General features: G+C 33.9%; 1 long non-coding RNA gene across 1 annotated transcript in view; it reads left to right on the top strand.

Moving 5' to 3' along the window:
• The window catches only part of LOC109254677 (uncharacterized), a 141,411-nt gene that overhangs the window by 58,776 nt on the left and 63,399 nt on the right, over positions 1 to 19,236 (top strand). The window contains exon 5 of the long non-coding RNA XR_002074924.2: positions 19,100 to 19,231. This is a non-coding gene — a long non-coding RNA (uncharacterized LOC109254677). The remainder of the gene's footprint in view (positions 1 to 19,099; positions 19,232 to 19,236) is intronic.

Here is a 19,236-nt window from a genome sequence, read left to right on the forward strand (position 1 = left end):
TGGGAAATATTTCAAACATACTAAAAATTCATCAGTTTTAACAAATACTAGTATTCTGGCATATTTGCTTTATATGTTTTTGTTGTTTTAAAGAAATGAAAGGTCACAGAGACTGTCCAATCGCTTCACATTCCATTCCCACCCACTTCACTTCCCCAGGAGTAACTGCTATCCTGAAGTTGATGTGTATTCTTCCTGTAAGTTTTTATATTTCTGTGTATGTATGTACCCATAAATTATATAGCCCTGCTCTGCCAAATAGGGTAGACACATTAATATCTGACTCTTTAAACTTAAATTAATTAAAATAAAATACATTCAGTTCCTCAGGAACGTTAGCCACATTACAACTGTTTAATAGCCACATGTAGCTTAGGCTACTGTATTGGGTGTGCAGATACAGAACATTTTTATCATTGCGAGAAGTTCTCATATAAACCATTGTTTGCATGTTTTTAAGTTTATTTATTTTAATGTTTTTTAAAATTTTATTTTTGAAAAAGAGAGAGACAGAGCATGAATGGGGAAGGGGCAGAGAGAGAGGGAGACAGAGAATCCAAAGCAGGCTCCAGGCTCCGAACTGTCAGCACAGAGCCCCAAGTGGGGCTTGAACCTACAAACCATGAGATCATGACCTGAGCTGAAGTCAGATGCTTAACCAACTAAGCCACCCAGGTGCCCCCATTTTTTGCATGTTTTAAACTTCATACAAATGGTATTATACTTTTAATATTCTGGAGATTAGTTTTAACTCAGCATTATGTTTTTGAGATTTATCTGCAATGACACACTGAATTATGGACATTTAGGCTATTTTCAGTTTTTAATTGTTAAAATAATGCTGCAGTGAGCACTTTTATGCATGTTTCCTTACACATACGTGTGAAGGCTTTCTTTTTTTTTCTTTTTTTTTTTTTAGGGTATGCATTTCTTTGTTGTAATCATCAACTTCACACACTGAGGCCAAATCATTCCTTAAAGTAGCTATTTCAGCTTATGATTCAACCAGCACTCTGTAAGATTTCCTTTTTTTCATATAGTTGCTGAAGCTTAATGTAATTGGACTATAGTATCAAATGTTATTTTGTTTTAATTTGCATTTCCCTAACATTTAGTGAAGTTGAGCAACCTTTTATATGTTTCTTGACCATTTGGATTTCCTTTTCTGTGAAATACCTATTTACATTTCTTTTTTTTTAAATTGTTTTTTTTTTCTTTTTGATTTAGAAGTTCTTTATAATAATTCATTTTTGGTTGCATGCTTTATAAATTTGTCCTATTTGTGTCTTTTTACTTTGTTTATGGTGTTTGGTATATTATATAGGAGTTTTAAAATTTACTATGTAAGAAGTTTTAGCTTTTCACTTTAATGCTTATAATTTTTTGTATCTTGTTGAAGCAAGTTTTCCTTATTTGATGTCATATGGTTAATTTCCTGCTTTTTTCCTTAGAAATGTTATAATTTTGCTTTCTAGATTTAGCATTTTAAAATTACCTGGGATTTATTTTGTGAGACAGTGATCTAATTTTTTGCCCATATATGTACCTAATTTTCTTCGGATTAATTTTTTAAATACTTTTTCCTTTTCCTAGTGATTTGTATTGCCAACTTTTTCATTTACCAAATTGCCATATGTAGATGAATCTATTTCTGGGTTCTCTATTCTGTGTTGTTGATTTATTTATCTTTGTGCCAGTATTATGCCATCTAAATTATCAGAGCTTTATAATAAGATGATGGCTGTTCAAGGTAAGTCTTGCCACCTTGTCTGTCTTCTTGAAAATTGTTCTGTTTTCAGTGTCTTCTCTCACGTGTGAATTATGGGGTCCTGTTGTCAAGTACTGTTAACAACTCTCATGGGATTTCTACTGGAATTGAATTAATAAAGTAATTTAGTGAGAATAGACATTTTCATGAAACTTACGTCTTCCCATCTAGTATTATGGTATATCTTCCCATTCATTTATGTTTCCATTTATACCTGACAATAAAGTTTAATAATTTCCTTATAAATTATAAGAGGTCTTACTCTGATTTTGTTAGGTATACTCAGGTACATTATGATTTTATTTCTATTGCTAATGAGACCTTCTATTACATTTCTACTTGGTTATTGCCTTGTACATAGGAGTACTATTAGTTATTTGTATTTTGATCTGGTATCCAGTAACCTTGTTGAACTCTATTATTAGTTTTGACACTTTGTAGATTCTCTGGGATATTGTATGTAATAATATTACCTGAAAATAATAACTACTGTTGAAATTGGTTAGGATTTCCTGTACTTAAGAAAAGTTGAATGTAGGCAGTATGTAGTAATAAACATTCCCATCTTGTTTCTGACATTAAAGTAAATGCTTTAAAAATTTTCCCATTAAATGTCAGGTTAAGGAAATTTCCTTGCATTCTTAACTTGCTAAGAGGATCTTAATAAAAGGTAATGAATAGATGTTGAATTTTTTCTTATATCCTTTTAAAAGTTTCTTGTATCTTTCCTGTTTTACATATTGATGTGGCAAAGCACATTGATTAATCATTGGCTTCTTGGGATAAAACTTGATCATGATGTAGTCTGTGTAGATACATGTATGTAGATAGGTAGATATGTAGATGATGTATATAGATGCACTCTGCATGATTAAATTCATTAAATTTGCTAATATTTTGTGTAGAATTTCTTTAATCTATGTTAGTAAATTTGAATATCCTATTGTTTTTTAAATACAGTTTTGTCATTTTGAGCATTAAGATCATACTAGCTTTATATAATGGGCTGAACAGCTTTCTCTCTTATTCTGTTCTCTGGAATATTTTATTTAAAATAAAGGTTATCTGTTTTTTATAAGATTTGGTAACACTTGCCTAAAAACAACAGCCTTGGCCTGGTGCTTTCTTGTGGATAGATATTTGGCTGCTGATTTAATTCTTTGATGTTTATAAACATATTCAGGTTTTCGGTACTCTTCTTGAGTCATAGTTTATTTATATAGGTTGGCCCAAAAGTCTTACTGCAGTTTTAAATTTGAATGGCCTGAAGAGTAGAAATTCCACAGACTTGTAGAATTATTTGGATGTTTATTTAAATTTCTTTTAGGTTTTATGTTTCTGAATCATAGAATAAATTTTCAGTCTGTGTTTGCCATATTTAGTCATAGGAACTGAAACAAAACACTATAATTAAACATTTGTTATTAAATTTCTTTATAGATTTTCCCACCTTGTTTTTTGTGCAATTTATTTATTGAACAGATAAATTTATTAATTTGTAAAGTTTCCCATTGTGTTGGCGATTCCAAAGACCACCCCAGGTTTATTGATGGACTAGGGGGACTCAAAGGATTCAGCATATAGTTGTACTCCTGGCTATGATTTATTATAGCAAAAGGATACAGAGCAATATCAGTAAAGGGAAAAGGTGAACGGGGCAAAGTCTGAAGAAAACCAGGCACGAGTGTCTAAGAGTATTTTCTTAGTGCAGTTACACAGGTTGTATTTAATTCCCTCAGGAATGAGTTGTGACAACATGTGTGAAATGTTTAAAAGGGAAGCTTACTAGAGACTCAGTGCCCGGGTTTTTATTGGAGGCTGGTTATGTAGGCATCTTCTGCCTGGCATATACCAAAATTCTGGACTCGTAGAAGGAGAACAGATGTCCAGCATAAACCACATTGTACAAACAGGCACATTGAGCACTCTTATCAGTTCTGGGAATGGTGGGAACTCTACTGAAATACAAATTCTCAGACACCAGCTAAAGGCCAGTCTTGCAAACAGACTTTTCTAAGGATAGCAGTTTCAATCCTGCTGTATTAACTCTTTCCTGTACACCACATTCAGGATTTGCTAATTGCATCTGAAGTGTTGTTAAATGTGTTTCTCTCTATTCTCTGTCAACCAGTATTCATATCTACAGGCTTACACAGGCTTGATTTTTATTTGGCAAGAATATTTCATACATGGTGTTGTATACTTTCTTTTGCATCACATCAGGAGGCATAAGAGGTTGCTCTTTTTGTGTGTGTGATGTTAAGATTGATCAGTAGTTTCAGGTATTGTCAGCGTGATCTGTAGATTATAAAGTTCCCTATCTGCTATTTACCTAATGATTTTCTTAGCACCTGTTGATGATCATTGCCCAGATTCATCCTGCCATTCAGAGTTGTAAAATCTAACTTTCTTTTTCATCTATTAGCTGGAATATTCTATAAAGAAGAACTTGCCCTCATCAACTATTCAGTTTTTCTGAGATACAGTTAGTAAGAAAAGACAGGAAAAAATGCATGGTTTTTACCTTTTACTTACTAGTTTTCAAAATAGTAAGTTGGTTCTCTGGCATCCTCCAAAAGAAATTGTGAATATTCATTTTTTATTATTGCTATGAACATATGGATTTTTAACACATTTAATATTTTAACCTATTGACATTATTATCTTTTTCCTAACATTGTCACATCTTTTGCAATCTCCTCAAGTTAGCTACTGAGCCCTTTTGACACACCACCATCACCTTTTGATAACTTACTTGTTCTCTGGTGCAGTCAGGTATTTCAGGCTCATCTTGTCTGTTTTCTACCCCAGATCTGGGATCATTTGTTTTAAGTAACTCTATTTCCTTTTAGTGTAAAAGTTCCATTTGGAGACCGCAGTTTAGATGTTGGGGGTGCTCAATGCTCTGGAATTGTCATTATTTCTAGACCTTTAAAGTGGAAATATGATCAGTTAGGAAATAAACATTTTTAAAAGAAAAATACTTCATGAATTTATCCTGATATTTCTAATTCAAATTTGGGATTACAAGGATTTTTAACTTTTTTTGGTTTTGTGTTTGTGAGTTTTTCTTTTAAGCTGAAAATGTTGGTTCCTAGTGACCTTAATACAAATAATTGCTGTTTATATATTGATATCAGTTTGTCAACATCAATGCCATTATTAATAATATGGCAACTGAAATAGTTTAAGTCTTCTTGCCATTATTTTGGTCCTTGTTGTACATCCCACTGACAATCTGTAATCAATCTGTCTCTTGATAGAATTGTGTGTTTAAGCCATTGACTTGATACATGGATTAGTTTGTTTCAGTTTACTTTCAAATTTTGGGGAGTACTTTTTAAGTTCTGGATTCAACTTTGTTTCATAATCATATCAGATATTTTCGGTTTCATAGTAAAATAAGATAAATTTAGAAAAGTCTGGCTTCTCTCCTTCTTTCCACCCGCTTTTTTTCTTTCTTACAGATGAATAATTTAGTTAGCTTTTGATTGATATCTACCTTTTAAAATAAATGGAATCAAATATGTGTGTCTATGTATTTGTATTTTCTTTCTTATATAAACATATGCTTACTATTTACACTGTTCATCACAGCTTTTTTCATTTACTATTTCCTGGAGATCATACCATAATAGTATGTAAAAATTCCTTACTAGATCTGTTGTTTTTTTTAAAAAAATTTTTTAACGTTTATTTATTTTTGAAACAGAGAGAGACAGAGCATGAATGGGGGAGGGTCAGAGAGAGAGGGAGACATAGAGTCTGAAACAGGCTCCAGGCTCTGAGCTGTCAGCACAGAGCCCGACGCAGGGCTCAAACTCACGGACCGAGAGATCATGACCTGAGCTGAAGTCAGACGCCTAACCGACTGAGCCACCCAGGCACCCCTAGGATCTGTTTTTTATCTTACTTGGGATTACCATACCATGCATGTAACATAAATTCAGACCTCAAACCTATCTTCAGGTTTTGCTCTTTCGTAGGAAACTGTTTTCCTATGTAGAGCTTTTGGCAGAGAACCCTCTTCCTTTCTTCTCTTCTGGGATTGTGAGAAGAGATTTTGTTTTTATTTTTGACACTTTTTTTTAATAGGGCAAACAGCCCTGTGATTATCTGAACTTTTTACTCAGGTATCCCAGTTACTTCAGTTTAACTTCCCTATTGTGTGGGCTCTAAACCATGTATTATGTCCCTACTTATGGACCTTAAAACTTCAGCTACTGGCTCTTACACCTGTTTCTACTCTGTACTTCTCTAAGTTGTCAGGCTGTTAGCTTTGGCTCTTGTAACTCTGGCTAGGGTTCTCTCTTTGCTTTTGGAGCCTGGGTATTTCTAAGCTATATATTACTTTTTTGGTTGTATTTTATCTACCATTTCTTTGTGTTTGGAGCAGGAAAAATTCACTTTGTCGTGTTCCTATAAGTAGATCCACAGCATTTATTTTCTCTCACTCGTGTCTGTCATCCTTTTTTCTGTAATTAATGGGCTGAAGGAATACATGCACACATTCACAAATATGAGACAAGTTTTAAAGAAATATCTTATGACTAAAATTATGGCATTTCCTACAAAACAGTCCCCTCTTTCTTCTGCTTGAAAAGATTATTGATCTTCCGTAATAGTTATTTTACGTATTTTCAGTATATTCTCTTCCTTTTTCTCTTCTCTGCCTTACTTATTGTCCTTTTTTTTTTTCATCTACCTCTAAATCAAAGAAAAATCTGTGTTGAGAATCCAGGTCAACTAATGTTAGTGCTTTTTTCAAAAGGGCAATAAATAAAGTTACAAGGCTTTTACACATTATAGTGAATATAAATTCTTTTTAGTAAAACAGAAAAAAAAATGACCAAAGTATGATTTGTGGATACAAGTGCAGATTCTTGGTTCAGGGTATTTTTAAAGTCATTGAAGAGCCTTTATCCAATGACATTCACTGCTGTTTCATTTTATGTCTTTGTTTCACTTGTGCTGCCCTCTAACTTGGGTCTTCCTTTTCTTTCTTTTATACTCCTCTATTTGCAGTGCAGGTGTTTCATTAAAACTGTATCTGGTATTGACATGCCACAGATGAACTTTGATATTTCATACATTTCACCTAGATCTTTTGCTGTGCATTTTTGCAAGTTAAAATATGGAGGCAATATTAATACACAGTAAATAGCCTGGAAATGTGCAAATCATAGTTAAATCTTAGATCCCTTAAAGAGGTTTGTAGCTTTCAGAGAGATTCTTCTTTGGGGATGATATATTTACTTGGAACTTTGACCAGAGGTAAGAATTTTGGGAAAGTATTGGGAAAATTGTTTCAACTGTTTTTGAGTTTCTTGAGTGATAAAAATAATAGTAATTTTATTATTACTTATTTTTGTTAGCTTTTAACTCATACAATGTATAATGTTTTAACCATTGAAAAGCAATGGGAAAAGACTATGTTCTTTAGACTGCTTTAAGCGGCTCCAAGGAAAGTTAACTTTCAGCGTACCCCAAAAGTTATTGTCATTATGGTTCTTTTTTTGTTATAAGACCTGCTTGTATAGAAACTTTGAAGCATAATACTTCTTTAGTTTTTAAAAAAAAAACACTTAAAAAATCCAGTGCAAAAATGGCACACATTATTTAAATCTGTGCATTGATCAGCAAACTGAAAAGTGAAATGTTTTCTAACTGACCTTTGATTCATGTTATAGGAAATTATGCAGTGTATACATTTGCTGACATGTTTAGCAAAAACATAAATGTGAGAGAGCTAATGAGAATTTTAACTTTTTTTTTTAATATTTCAGGCTATGGCATTTGCTTTCATTTTCTTCATACATTCGTGATATCTGTGTCAAAGTTTTATCAACTTAGATTTATAAATATGTATTACATTAAATGCACTTGAGTATAGTGTATACATTTGAATATGAATTTGTGCATGGATACAATAAGACACACATCATTTAATAAGTAGAAAGGGTTCAACAAGGTAACAGTCCAAGGTCCTGTAGTTGTCACTGTTTCACAGTGATGTGGAATTAAGAAAAAAAGCTCCATTTTTTATCTAATTGAATTTGCCAAGGGAATATATTTCATCCACATGTTTAAAACAGGGGCATGTATTCTCTCAGAATCTGTAAACCAACTAGTTGAAAGATTGACAGCTCAGTGAGGAGAACACAACCTTATATTTGGTTTCAGGCAGCCAAAGTTTTTTTTTTTTTTTTTTTTTTTTTTTTTTTTAATTTTTTTTTTTAACGTTTATTTATTTTTGAGACAGAGAGAGACAGAGCATGAACGGGGGAGGGTCAGAGAGAGGGAGACACAGAATCTGAAACAGGCTCCAGGCTCTGAGCTGTCAGCACAGAGCCCGACGCGGGGCTCGAACTCACGGACCGAGAGATCATGACCTGAGCCGAAGTCGGCCGCCCAACCGACTGAGCCACCCAGGTGCCCCAGGCAGCCAAAGTTTTAATTACAGCTCTGAAGAGGAGGAGAATGGGAACGTTTCACACAGCAACCTTAACAAACAGCATAATACCTCCATTGTTATCTATGTTATTTACTATTTCGGCATCTTTTATGTATGTCCTACATATTGCATTAATAGAAACTCAACTAGAAACCTGGTCTTTGAGATACTTGGTGTCTGTCACAGTCTGTGGTAATGACTACTGAGAATCAGTGACACATGTGGAAGAATTAGAGCTTTAAAAAAGTACTCTACTGAGGGCCTCCTAGGTGGCTCAGTCTGTTAAGCATCCAACTTCGGCTCAGGTCATGATCTCATGGCTTGTGAGTTTGAGCCCTGCATTGGCCTCTGTGCTGACAGGACAGCTCAGAGCCTGGAGCCTGCTTCAGATTTTGGGTCTCCCTCTCTCTTTGCCCTTCCTCTACTCTCACTCTCTCTCTCTCTCTCTCTCTCTCAAAAATAAATAAAACATTAAAATATTTTAAAAAAGTATTCTACTGAATATTATAAAATTTTAAGAAGGGCTACATTTTAGAAGTACACACATTTGGACAGAATATTTCAGAGTCATTGGGTTTCTTCTCATGTAATTTTTTTCTGTATGTAAGCTGTCTTACTGAAAATTGGCACGGTTTAATGAAGCTGTGTGTGTTCACAGTAAAGAGGAAGCTAACTAAAGGAAACACTTAGAAAGTGACCTATGTACTTGCATATATATCCTTCTTTTTTCTGGCAAGAAAGTGACTGTCTCTTTATCACGCATCTAGGGATTTTGAATCCTAGAAAGGGATCAGAATCAGGAGAAAAGTTGTTGTGCTTTGAGAGACCTAAGATGAATATTCACTTAATACAAAAAGAGAGAAATGTCACAAAAGTCATGGTATGTAAATTAAGAGTGCCTGGGAGCAATTATTTTATATGGCAAAGCCAGAAAGACATTAAAAACACCTTATATTTCTGTTTTCAACTCATGAACAAATAAATGTAGGAAACATGTCTATTTGTTTAACAGTGCAAACAGTTTCCTTAATGCATAAATTAGGAGGATGTCTTACTATTTCTGAATACTCAAGGTAGAGAGACATCGTAGAGAAAGAAGGGAATAATAGCCGAAGTGCTTGAATAACAATTCTGGCAAAAAGGGGAGTTCTTCCAATAAGGACCAAGACATCCCATATTCCCAATTCTGATTATTGATTGGATAGATTTCTTGCAAAAAATTTATTTTCCCCAGACTCTAGACTTTATAGGATGGGTTTAGCTAGCGTTAGCAACATAGCAATTTCTTTTTTTCATAGATAAGCCTGCTTGATCAAAGCAAGATATAAACAGCTAGAATGCTTTGCTTAATATTTACATAAACACAAAATGAAATGTGGGTTTTGTGTTTATTTCATATTACTGTGAATGAATAAAGGAATTCAGAGTTTCTTTTTGTGTGTTTCACTTTGATTTTATTGACTTTTAGGGAAACCTACTGATATTTGAAAAAGAGATACTTAGTCTTGGAGAAGTAATTCATTTTTTTCATGATGGGGGTACTGGATTTCTTCTTTATGTTCAGATCATAGTCATGTTAGCAATAAAACCATTTATCTTCTATAAGAATTTTGAGAAATGTATACTGTATTTGATTTACACTACCCAAAAACATTCTTTATTTGTTTTTTTAAGTTTTATTTAAATTCCAGTTGGTGAATATACAGTATAATATTAGTTTCAGGTGTACAATATAGTGATTCAACACTTCTATACATCACCCTGTGTTCATCTCAGTAAGTTCACGTCTTAATTCCCATCGCCCATTTAACCCATTCCCCTACCCACCTCCCTTCTCGCAACCATCAGTTCTCTACAATTAAGAGTCTGTTTCTTGGTTTGCTTGTCTTTCTCTCTCTTTCTTTTTTTTCCTTCTTGTTTTGTTTTTTAAATTCCACATATGGGTGAAATCATAGGACATTTGTCTTTCTCTGACTTATTTCACTCAGCGTAATACACTCTAGCTCCAACCACGTCGTTGCAAATGGCAAGATTTCTTTCTTTTTTATGGCCGAATAATATTCCACTGAGTGTGTGTGTGTGTGTGTGTGTGTGTGTGTGTGCGTGCGCATGTATGTATGTGTATGTATATATTACATACATATACATACATACAGCATATATTCTTTATTCATTCATCATTTGATGGACATTTGGGGCTACTTCCATAATTTGGCTATTATAGATAATGCTGCTGTAAACATTGGTGTGCATGTATTCCTTTGCATTAGTGGTTTTACATTCTTTAGGTAAATACCTACTAGTGCAATTGCCGGATCACAGGGTAATTCTATTTTTAACTTTCTGGGGAATCTCCATACTGTTTTCCAGAGTGGCTGCACCCATTTGCATTCCCACCAACAGTGCAAGAGGGTTCCCCTTTCTCCACATCCTCACCAACACCTGTTGTTTCTTGTGTTGTTGATTTTAGCCATTCTGAAAGGTATGAGATGGTATCTCATTGTAGTTCTTTACTTGGTTTTAAACTTGTAAAATAAACTCAGCAAATTTGTTTCAGGAGAGCATTTCCAAAATAATTCATAGCTAATAGAGTTAAGTAGTGCTTTGAAATAAACTTATTTTCTCTTAAAAATTAGATGTCCAGTAATAGCCATATTTATATATACAAATATACCTTATTATAAGATTTTATATAGTACAAACATTTATATATTAAAGATTAAAAACTTTGGGAATACATTTTTTCCCCCAAGTAGAATACAAAGGTAAGTAATAGGATTCTGAAATTACTTGTTACCTTACATGGCCTTGACCAAGCCTAGGTTCTCCTGTTTCTTGGTGAAAAGTCTGTAAACATTTACATTTCATTACAGAAACTGTGTACTTTTAAGAATGACATCTTAGAATTTTGGAGATGCCCTCAGTCTGTGCATTTTCCTTATGCACTTGGCTTTATTTTATCACTTTAAAATAATTGTAGTTTAATGGTAGATTTAGATGTATAATTGTACTTTTTATTAATGAGAAAAGACAAAAATGAAGCATTAGGGATTAAAATAGGAGAGACTAATACAGAGAAGATGGGCATCATATATGAAACTCTGTGGAGACTGTAGATTAAATCAATGTAAATAACAATATCACTACTTGAAAAATGCATAGTGTTTGAAAGAATCAAAGAAAATCACAGCAAACCTTACAAGCAGTTATTTAAGTAGACCATACAATATGTGATCTTTTGTGTCTGCTTTCTTTCACTTAGTGTCGTGTTTTTGAGATTCATCCAAGTTGTAGAATATATCAGTTCTCTTTTCCTTTTTATGGCTGAATGCACACACACACACACACACACACACACACACACATATGCAATACATACATACCTCAATTTGTTTATCCGTGTATCCACTTAAGGGCACGTGGGCTGTTTCTATCCTTTGGCTATTATAAATAATGCTACTATAAACATTCATGTACAAGTTTCTGTGTGGATATGTGTTTTCATTTCTCTTAGGTGTATACCTAGGAGCAGAATTTCTGAAGCGTATGGTTATTCTGTGTTTGCCTTTTTGAAGAATAGCCAAATTGTTTTCCATAGCAGCTGTACTATTTTGTATTCCCACCAGGTATGTATAAGGGTTCCTGTTTCTCTACATCCTTGCCAACACTTGTTATTTTTATTAATTTATTCTTTGATTAAAGCTATCTTAGTGGATATGAAGAGTTTTTTCATTATGCATTTCTTCAGTGACTAGAGATATTGAAAATATTTTATGTGCTTTTTCTTCTTTGGAGAAACTATGTACGTTTCTTGCCCATTTTTTATTTGGGTTTGTTTGTCTATGTGTTGAGTTGTAAGGGTTCTTTGTATATTCTCATTTTTAATCCTTTATCATATCTATGATTTGTAAACTTTTTCTCCATTATTTAGGTTGTTCCTTGGCATTCTTGATAATGTTGTTTAATGTACAACAGATTTTAATTTTTATGAAGTCCAATTTGTCTTTCACTTTTATTGCTCATGCTTTTGGTGTCAAATCTTAGAATCTTTTGCCAAATCTGAGGTTATAAAGATTACCCCTGTTTTTTCTTCGATAATTGTATAGTTTTAGCTCTTAGATTTAGGTCATTTATTTGAGTTAATTTTTATATAAGAAGTGAGGTATGGGTCCAACTTCATTATTTGTATGTTGTTATCCATTTATCCCTGAACCATTTGTTGGAGACTGTTCTTACCCTGTTGAACGATCTTGTCAAAAATCAGTTGGTTATGAATGATTGGGTTTATTTCTAGACTCATTCAGTTCTATTCTGTTGGTCTCTATACCTATGCTTCTGTCACTGCCACACTCTTGCTTAGTGTAGCTTTGTAGTAAATTTTGAAATTGGGAAGTGTAAGTCTTTCAACTGCATTTTACTTTTTGGATATTATTTTGGCTATTCAGAATCCCTTGTAGTTCCATATAAATTTGAGAAACTTAGTTCACTTTGAGGAGTAGTGTCATCTTAACCATATTAAGTCTTCCAATTCATGAGCATGGAATGTATTTCCATTTATTTAGGGTGTTTTAATTTCTTTCAGCAATGTTTTATAGTTTTCAGTGTATAAGTCTTTCACCTTCTTTGTTAAATTTGTTCCTCAGCATTTTGTTCTTTTGAATGCGATTGTAAATGGAATTATTTTCTTAATTTCCACATTGTTCATTGCTGACATATAGAAACACAACTAGTTGTTGTGTGTTGATCTTGTACTCTGCAACTTTACTGAATTCATTTATTAGCTCTAGTAGGTGTGTGTGTGTGTGTGTGTGTATGGATTCTATGGGATTTTGTATAAGTAGAATCATGCCATTTGCAAGTAGAAATACTTCTACTTCTTTCTACTTCTAAAAGGCATTATCAATTTGGATGCATCTTATTTCCTTTTCTTGGGTAATTGCTCTGACTACAACTTCCACTACAAAGTCGAATAGCAGTGATCAAAACATGCATTTTAGTCTTGTTCTTGATCTTGAGGTTAGGCTTTCATTCTTTCACTACTATGATATTAACTATGGGTTTTCCATAAATTCCCCTTATCATGTTGAGGGAATTTCCTTGTATCCTAGTTTCTGGGCATTTTTATCATGAGAGGGCATAGAATTTTGTCAAATGCTTTTGTTTTTGTTTTGTTTTTTTCTTTTTTTGGCATATATAGAGATTATAATGTAGTTTTGTTTTTTAATTTCTATTAGTGTGGTGTGCATTACATTGATTGATTTTCATATGTTGAACCACCATTGCATACCTGAGTTATATCCTGCTTGGTGATGATGTGTAATTTTTTAAATGTGCTCTTGGACTTGGTTTGCTGGTATTTTGTTGAGGAATTTTGTATATATTCATAAGAGATACTGGTCTGTAGTTTTCTTATGTTATTTTTATTTGGCTTTGGTATCAGTTTAATGCAGACCTCATGAAATGTGTTAGAGTTCTCTATCTTTTTGGAAGAGTTTGAGAAGGAATGTTGTTAATTCTTCTTTCAGTGATGGATAGATTTCACTAATGAAGGCTTATGGTCCTGACTTTCCTTTTGTTGGCATATTTTTATTAACTGATTCAATCTATTTGTTACTGGTCTGTTAAGACTTTTTACTTTTTGAGTTAGGCTTGGTAATTTGTGTTTTCCTGGGAATTCATCCATTTCATCTAGATTGCCCAATTTGTTGGTATAAAGTTGTTCATGGTATTTTCTTATAGCCCTTTTAGTTTTGTAAAACTGAACCACTGTTCCTCAAATTTATGTGCAACTTCAAGAGACTCCAAGTAGTCAAAATAGTATTGAAAAAGTGAATGTAGTAATGTCCCTGCTTTCATCTATTATTTCAGTTATTTGCATTTTCTTTTTTTTTTCTTAGTCAGTCTAGCTGAAGGGTTCTCATTTTTGTTGATTTTTTTCAAAGAACCAATCTTTGGTTTTATTGATTTTCTTTATTGCTTTTCTCTATTTTGTTTCTCTTGGCTATAATCTTTATTATTTCTTTCCTTCTCCTGGCTTTGGGTTTAGTTTGTTCTTTTTCTGGTTCCTTAAGGTGTGAAGTTGGTTTGTTGACTTGAGATCTTCTTTTTTAAATGTAAGTGTTTGCAGCCATGAATTTCCCCCAGAACACTTCTTGTGCTACCCCTTGTATGTTTTGGTATGCTGTGTTTTATTTGTATTTATTTCAAAGTGTTTTTTTTGTGCCTAGTGAGTCTTTACTTGTTCTACTGGTTGCTTGCTTAAGAGTATGTTGTTTAATTTCCATGTGTTTGAGTTTTCCAGTTTTTCTTCCAGTATTGATTTCTAGCTTCATACTATTGTGCTCAGGGAAGATACTTTGAATGATTTAGATATTTTTTTTTAATTTGAAAATTGTTTTATGGCTTAACATATGGTTTATTCTAGAGAATGCTCCAGTGCAGTAGAGAATAATAGATATTCTGCCATTCTTGGGTGGAGTATTCTATATATGTCTCTTGGTCTAATTGGTTTATAGTATTGTTCAAGTCCTTTATTTTCTTATTGATTTTCTTTGTACATATTCTGTCCATTATTGAAAGGGGCTGTTTAAGTTTCCAACTCTTACTGTAGACTGTCTATTTCTTCAGTTCTGTCACTGTTTGCCTCATATATTTTGAGGCTTTGTTGTTTGATGTGTATATGTTTATAATTTTTTTGAAAAATTTATTTTTATTAAAGTATAATTAACATAGTGTTATATTAGTTCAAATGTACAGTATAATGATTCAACAATTCTGTACATTACTCAGTGTTTATCATGATAAACATACTCTTAATACTCGTTACCTCTTTTACCAATCCCCCATCTACCTTCTGGCAACCACCAGTTTGTTTTCCTTATTTAAGAGTATTTTTTGTCTCTTTTTTTCTTTGTTTTGTTATTTAAATTGCACTGTGAGTGAAATTATATGATATTTGTGTTTATCTATCTGACTTATTTCACTTAGCATTATACCCTTAGATCCATCCATGTTGTTGGAAATGGCAAGATCTCCTTCTTTTACATGGCTGAATATGTATGTGTATACATACATACATACATACATACACATACATACACACCACATCATCTTTATCCATTCACTTATCTTTGGACACTTGGGTTGCTTCCATATCTTGGCTATTGTAAATAATGCTGCAGTAAACATAGGGGTGCATATATCTTTTTGAATTAGTGTTTTTGCATCCTTTGGGTAAATACCCAGTAGTGGGAATTACTAGATCATATGTTAATTTTACTTTTAATTTTTTCAGGAACCTCCATACTGTTTTCCATAGTAGCTGCATCAGATTGCATTCTCAAGAACAGTGAATGAGAGTTCCTTTTTCTCCACACCCTTGCCATTTATGCCTATAATTCTTATATCTTTGTGATGAATTGATCCTTTAATCACTATAAAATGTTTTTCTCTGTCTCTTGCAACAGTTTTTTTTTTAATGTTTACACATTTCTGAGAGAGAGAAAGAGACATTGGGAGAGGGGGAGAGGCCAAGGGAGAGTGAGAGACAGAATCCGAAGCAGGCTCCACCCTCTGAGCTGTCAGTGTAGAGCCTGACGCAGGGCTTGAACTCACGAACTGTGAGATCATGACCTGAGCCAAAGTCGGACTCTTAACTGACTGAGCCACCCAGGTGCCCTCTTGCAACAGTTTTTGATGTAAAATGCATTTTGTCTCATGTTAATACTGCCAGCTGGGCTCCCTTTTGGTTACTATTGGTATGTAATACCTTTTTCTATCCTTTCACTTTCAACTTATGTGTTTGGGTGTAAAATGAGTCTCTTATAAGCAGTTTATTGTTGTATCATTTTTTAAATTCCTTCTGCCAGTAGCAGTTTTTTAATTGGTGAGTTTAACCTGTTTGCTTTTATAATGATTATTGATTATAATTATGTGATTATAAAAGTGATTATTTCTGCCATTGTTCTATTTGTTTTCTCTGTGTCCTGTTTTTTGTTGTTGTTCCTCACTTCCTTACGTGCTGCCTTCTTTTGTGTTTGATTTTTTTCTAGTATACCTTTTGATTCTGTCTTCATTAAATTTTTTTGTTTTATTTGAATATAGTGGACAATGTTACATTGGTTTCAGGTGTATTCATTTCTTTTTATGTTTATTTTTTAGTTATTTTCCTAGAGGTTACAATGGGGATTACAGTTAACATCCTAAATTGATAATAATTTTGTTTAAGGCTGCCTGGGTGGTTCAGTTAGTTAAGCATCTGAGTATTGACTTTGGCTCACGTTATGATCTCACAGCTCATGGGTACAAGTCCCATGTTGGGCTCTGCACGGACAGAGTGGAGCCTGCTTGGGATTCTCTCTCTCCCTCTCTCTCTGCCCCTCCTCCACTCAAGTGCACACTCTCTCTCTCAAAATAAATAAATAAACATTTAAAAAAAACTTATTTGAATTGATACCAGTTTAGCTTCAGTTGAAAAATTAAGTCTACTCCTTTCTAGCTTTATCCTCTCCTTTATATTGTTAGTGTCACACATTGCATCTTTATGCATTGTGTGCCTATTAACATAGACCTATAATTATTTTTTGTGCATGTCTTTTAAATGATATGAAAATAAAAAAAAGATACCAAAAATTCAATAATACTAGCTTTTATATTTACCTATGTAGTTACCTTTACCAGTGATCTTTATTTCTTTGTATGACTTTGAGTTACTCTGTAGTATCCTTTCATTTCAACCTGAAGGACTTCCTTTAGCATTACTTATAGAGAAGATCTACTTAGTAGTGAATTCCCTTAGCTTTGCTTTTCTGGTAATGTTGTAATTTCTTTTTCATTTTTGAAGCATTGTTTTGCTGAGTACAGAATTCCTGATTGACATTTTTTTCCTTTCAATTTCTAAAAATATGTTGTCCTCCTGTCATTTGGCCTTCCGAGTCTCTGATAAGAAATAGGCTGTTAATCTTTTTTTCTTTTTTTAATTTTCTTTTTAAAAATTTAATCGAAATTGGTTAGCATGTAGTGAAACAATGATTTCAGGAGTAGATTCCTTAATGCCTCTTACCCATTTAGCCCATCCCCTGTCCTGGCTGTTAATCTTTTTTGAGAATGCTTTGTGTATTATGAGTTGCTTCTCTCTCTCTTTTTAAAAAATTTTAAATTATTTATTTATTTTGAGAGAGAGAGTACAAGTAGGGGAGGGGCAGAGAGAGAGAATCCCAAGCAGGATCTGTGCAGTGAGTGCATGGAGCCCAATGCAGGGCTCAAACCCATGAAACCGTCATGACCTGAGCTGACGTCAGATGCTTAAATCACTGAGCCACCTAGCCACCCTTGAATTGCTTCTTTCTTTCTGCTTTCAAGATTTTTTGTCTTTCAACAGTTTGTTAATAATGTGGTGTGGATTTCTTTGTCCTCCGTAGAGTTTGTTGAGATTCTTGGGTGTGTATATTCATGTCTTTCATCAAAATTGGGAAGCAGTATTTCTTCAAAAATTTTTTTCTGCTTTTTCTTCTCCTGGGGCTCCCATAATGTGCACATTGAGATGTTTGATGGTGTCCCATAGGTCTCTTAGGCCCCTGTTTATTTTGCTTTATTTGTGTTTATTCTTTTCCTCAGAATGTGCAGTTATAATTGCCCTGTTTTCAGATGTGATGGTTATTGCTTTTGCTTGCTCATATTTGCTGTTGAATCCCTTTCATGAATTTTTTATCTTTTGTATTGTCTAGCTCCATAATTTCTACTTTTACCTGTTTAATAATTTCTCTTTGTTGATATTCATTATTTGTTCATATGTCGTTTTCCTAATTTCCCTTGGTTCTTTGTCCATGGTTTTCTTCAGTTCATCAAACATATCTAAGGTAGTAAATTAACGTTTTTGCCTACTAAGTTCAGTGTCTAGGCTTTTAAAGGATGGTTTCTGTCAGTTTCCTTTTTTCCTATGAAAGTAATATTTTCCTATTTGTGTGCTTTATAATTTTCTTGTTGAGATCTGGACATTTTGAATATTGTAATGCAATTTAGGAAATCAAATTCTTCCCACTACACCAAGTAGTGCTGTTGTTACTTGATGAAGGTTGCAGTAGCTCATTTGTTTAGTGACCTTTCCACAGTGGATTTTGCAAAGACTGTATTTCTTGTCATGTATGATCACTGAAGTCTATATTCTGTTATATCTTTGGTCAGCCAGTGACCTGACAGAGATTTCCTTAAATACCTGGATCCAATGAGAGAACAAAAAAAAATTAAAAAAAAATTTTTTTTTTAATGTTTATTTATCTTTGAGACAGAGACAGACAGAGCATTAACGGGGGAGGGTCAGAGAGAGAGGGAGACACAGAATCGGAAGCAGGCTCCAGGCTCTGAGCTGCCAGCACAGAGCCCAACGCGGGGCTCGAACTCACGAACCATGAGATCATCACCTGAGCCGAAGTCGGAGGCTCAACCGACTGAGCCACCCAGGCGCCCCGAGAACAAAAAAATTTTTAAGGGTATTATGTCTCTGTGACTTCCTCCATTGATGGTAATGAAGCAACCTGATGGGTTGAACCACTGGCTGTCTCTGTCCTGGCCCCTCAGTGAACTGCTGTATAGATCAAGACACAGAACTTTGGTTTTTGGAGGAGAAAGTCTCTACTGCCCACCCTGATGCCAAAAAGCTGCATCAGGAATTTAGGCCATTGTCCCCATGGTTACTTTCAGCAAGGTTGTGGATTATAGCTGTCATATGTAATGCGGAAATTCACCAAAACTTACCAGTCTTTTTCTTTATCAAGTGTTCCCTTGGATGCTACCAGTGTTCAGCTAGACTCCAGAGTTCTGAAATAGTTGATTCTAACAGGTTTTTTGTTTGTTTGTTTGTTTGTTTGTTTGTTTGCCAGAATGATAGTTGTTTTGGTGGAGGGACTGATTCTAGAGCTTCCTACTCTGCCATCTTCCATGACACTGCTCCCTGCCATGTCCACTCTTAAAAGTGTTCCAGTTTGGAAAATAATTTTTTTGGTCACCCATTGGTAAG

This window comes from Panthera pardus, unplaced genomic scaffold (genome assembly GCF_024362965.1).
Source record: "Panthera pardus isolate Hobbes unplaced genomic scaffold, ASM2436296v1 HiC_scaffold_2, whole genome shotgun sequence".
Taxonomy (NCBI): domain Eukaryota; kingdom Metazoa; phylum Chordata; class Mammalia; order Carnivora; family Felidae; genus Panthera; species Panthera pardus.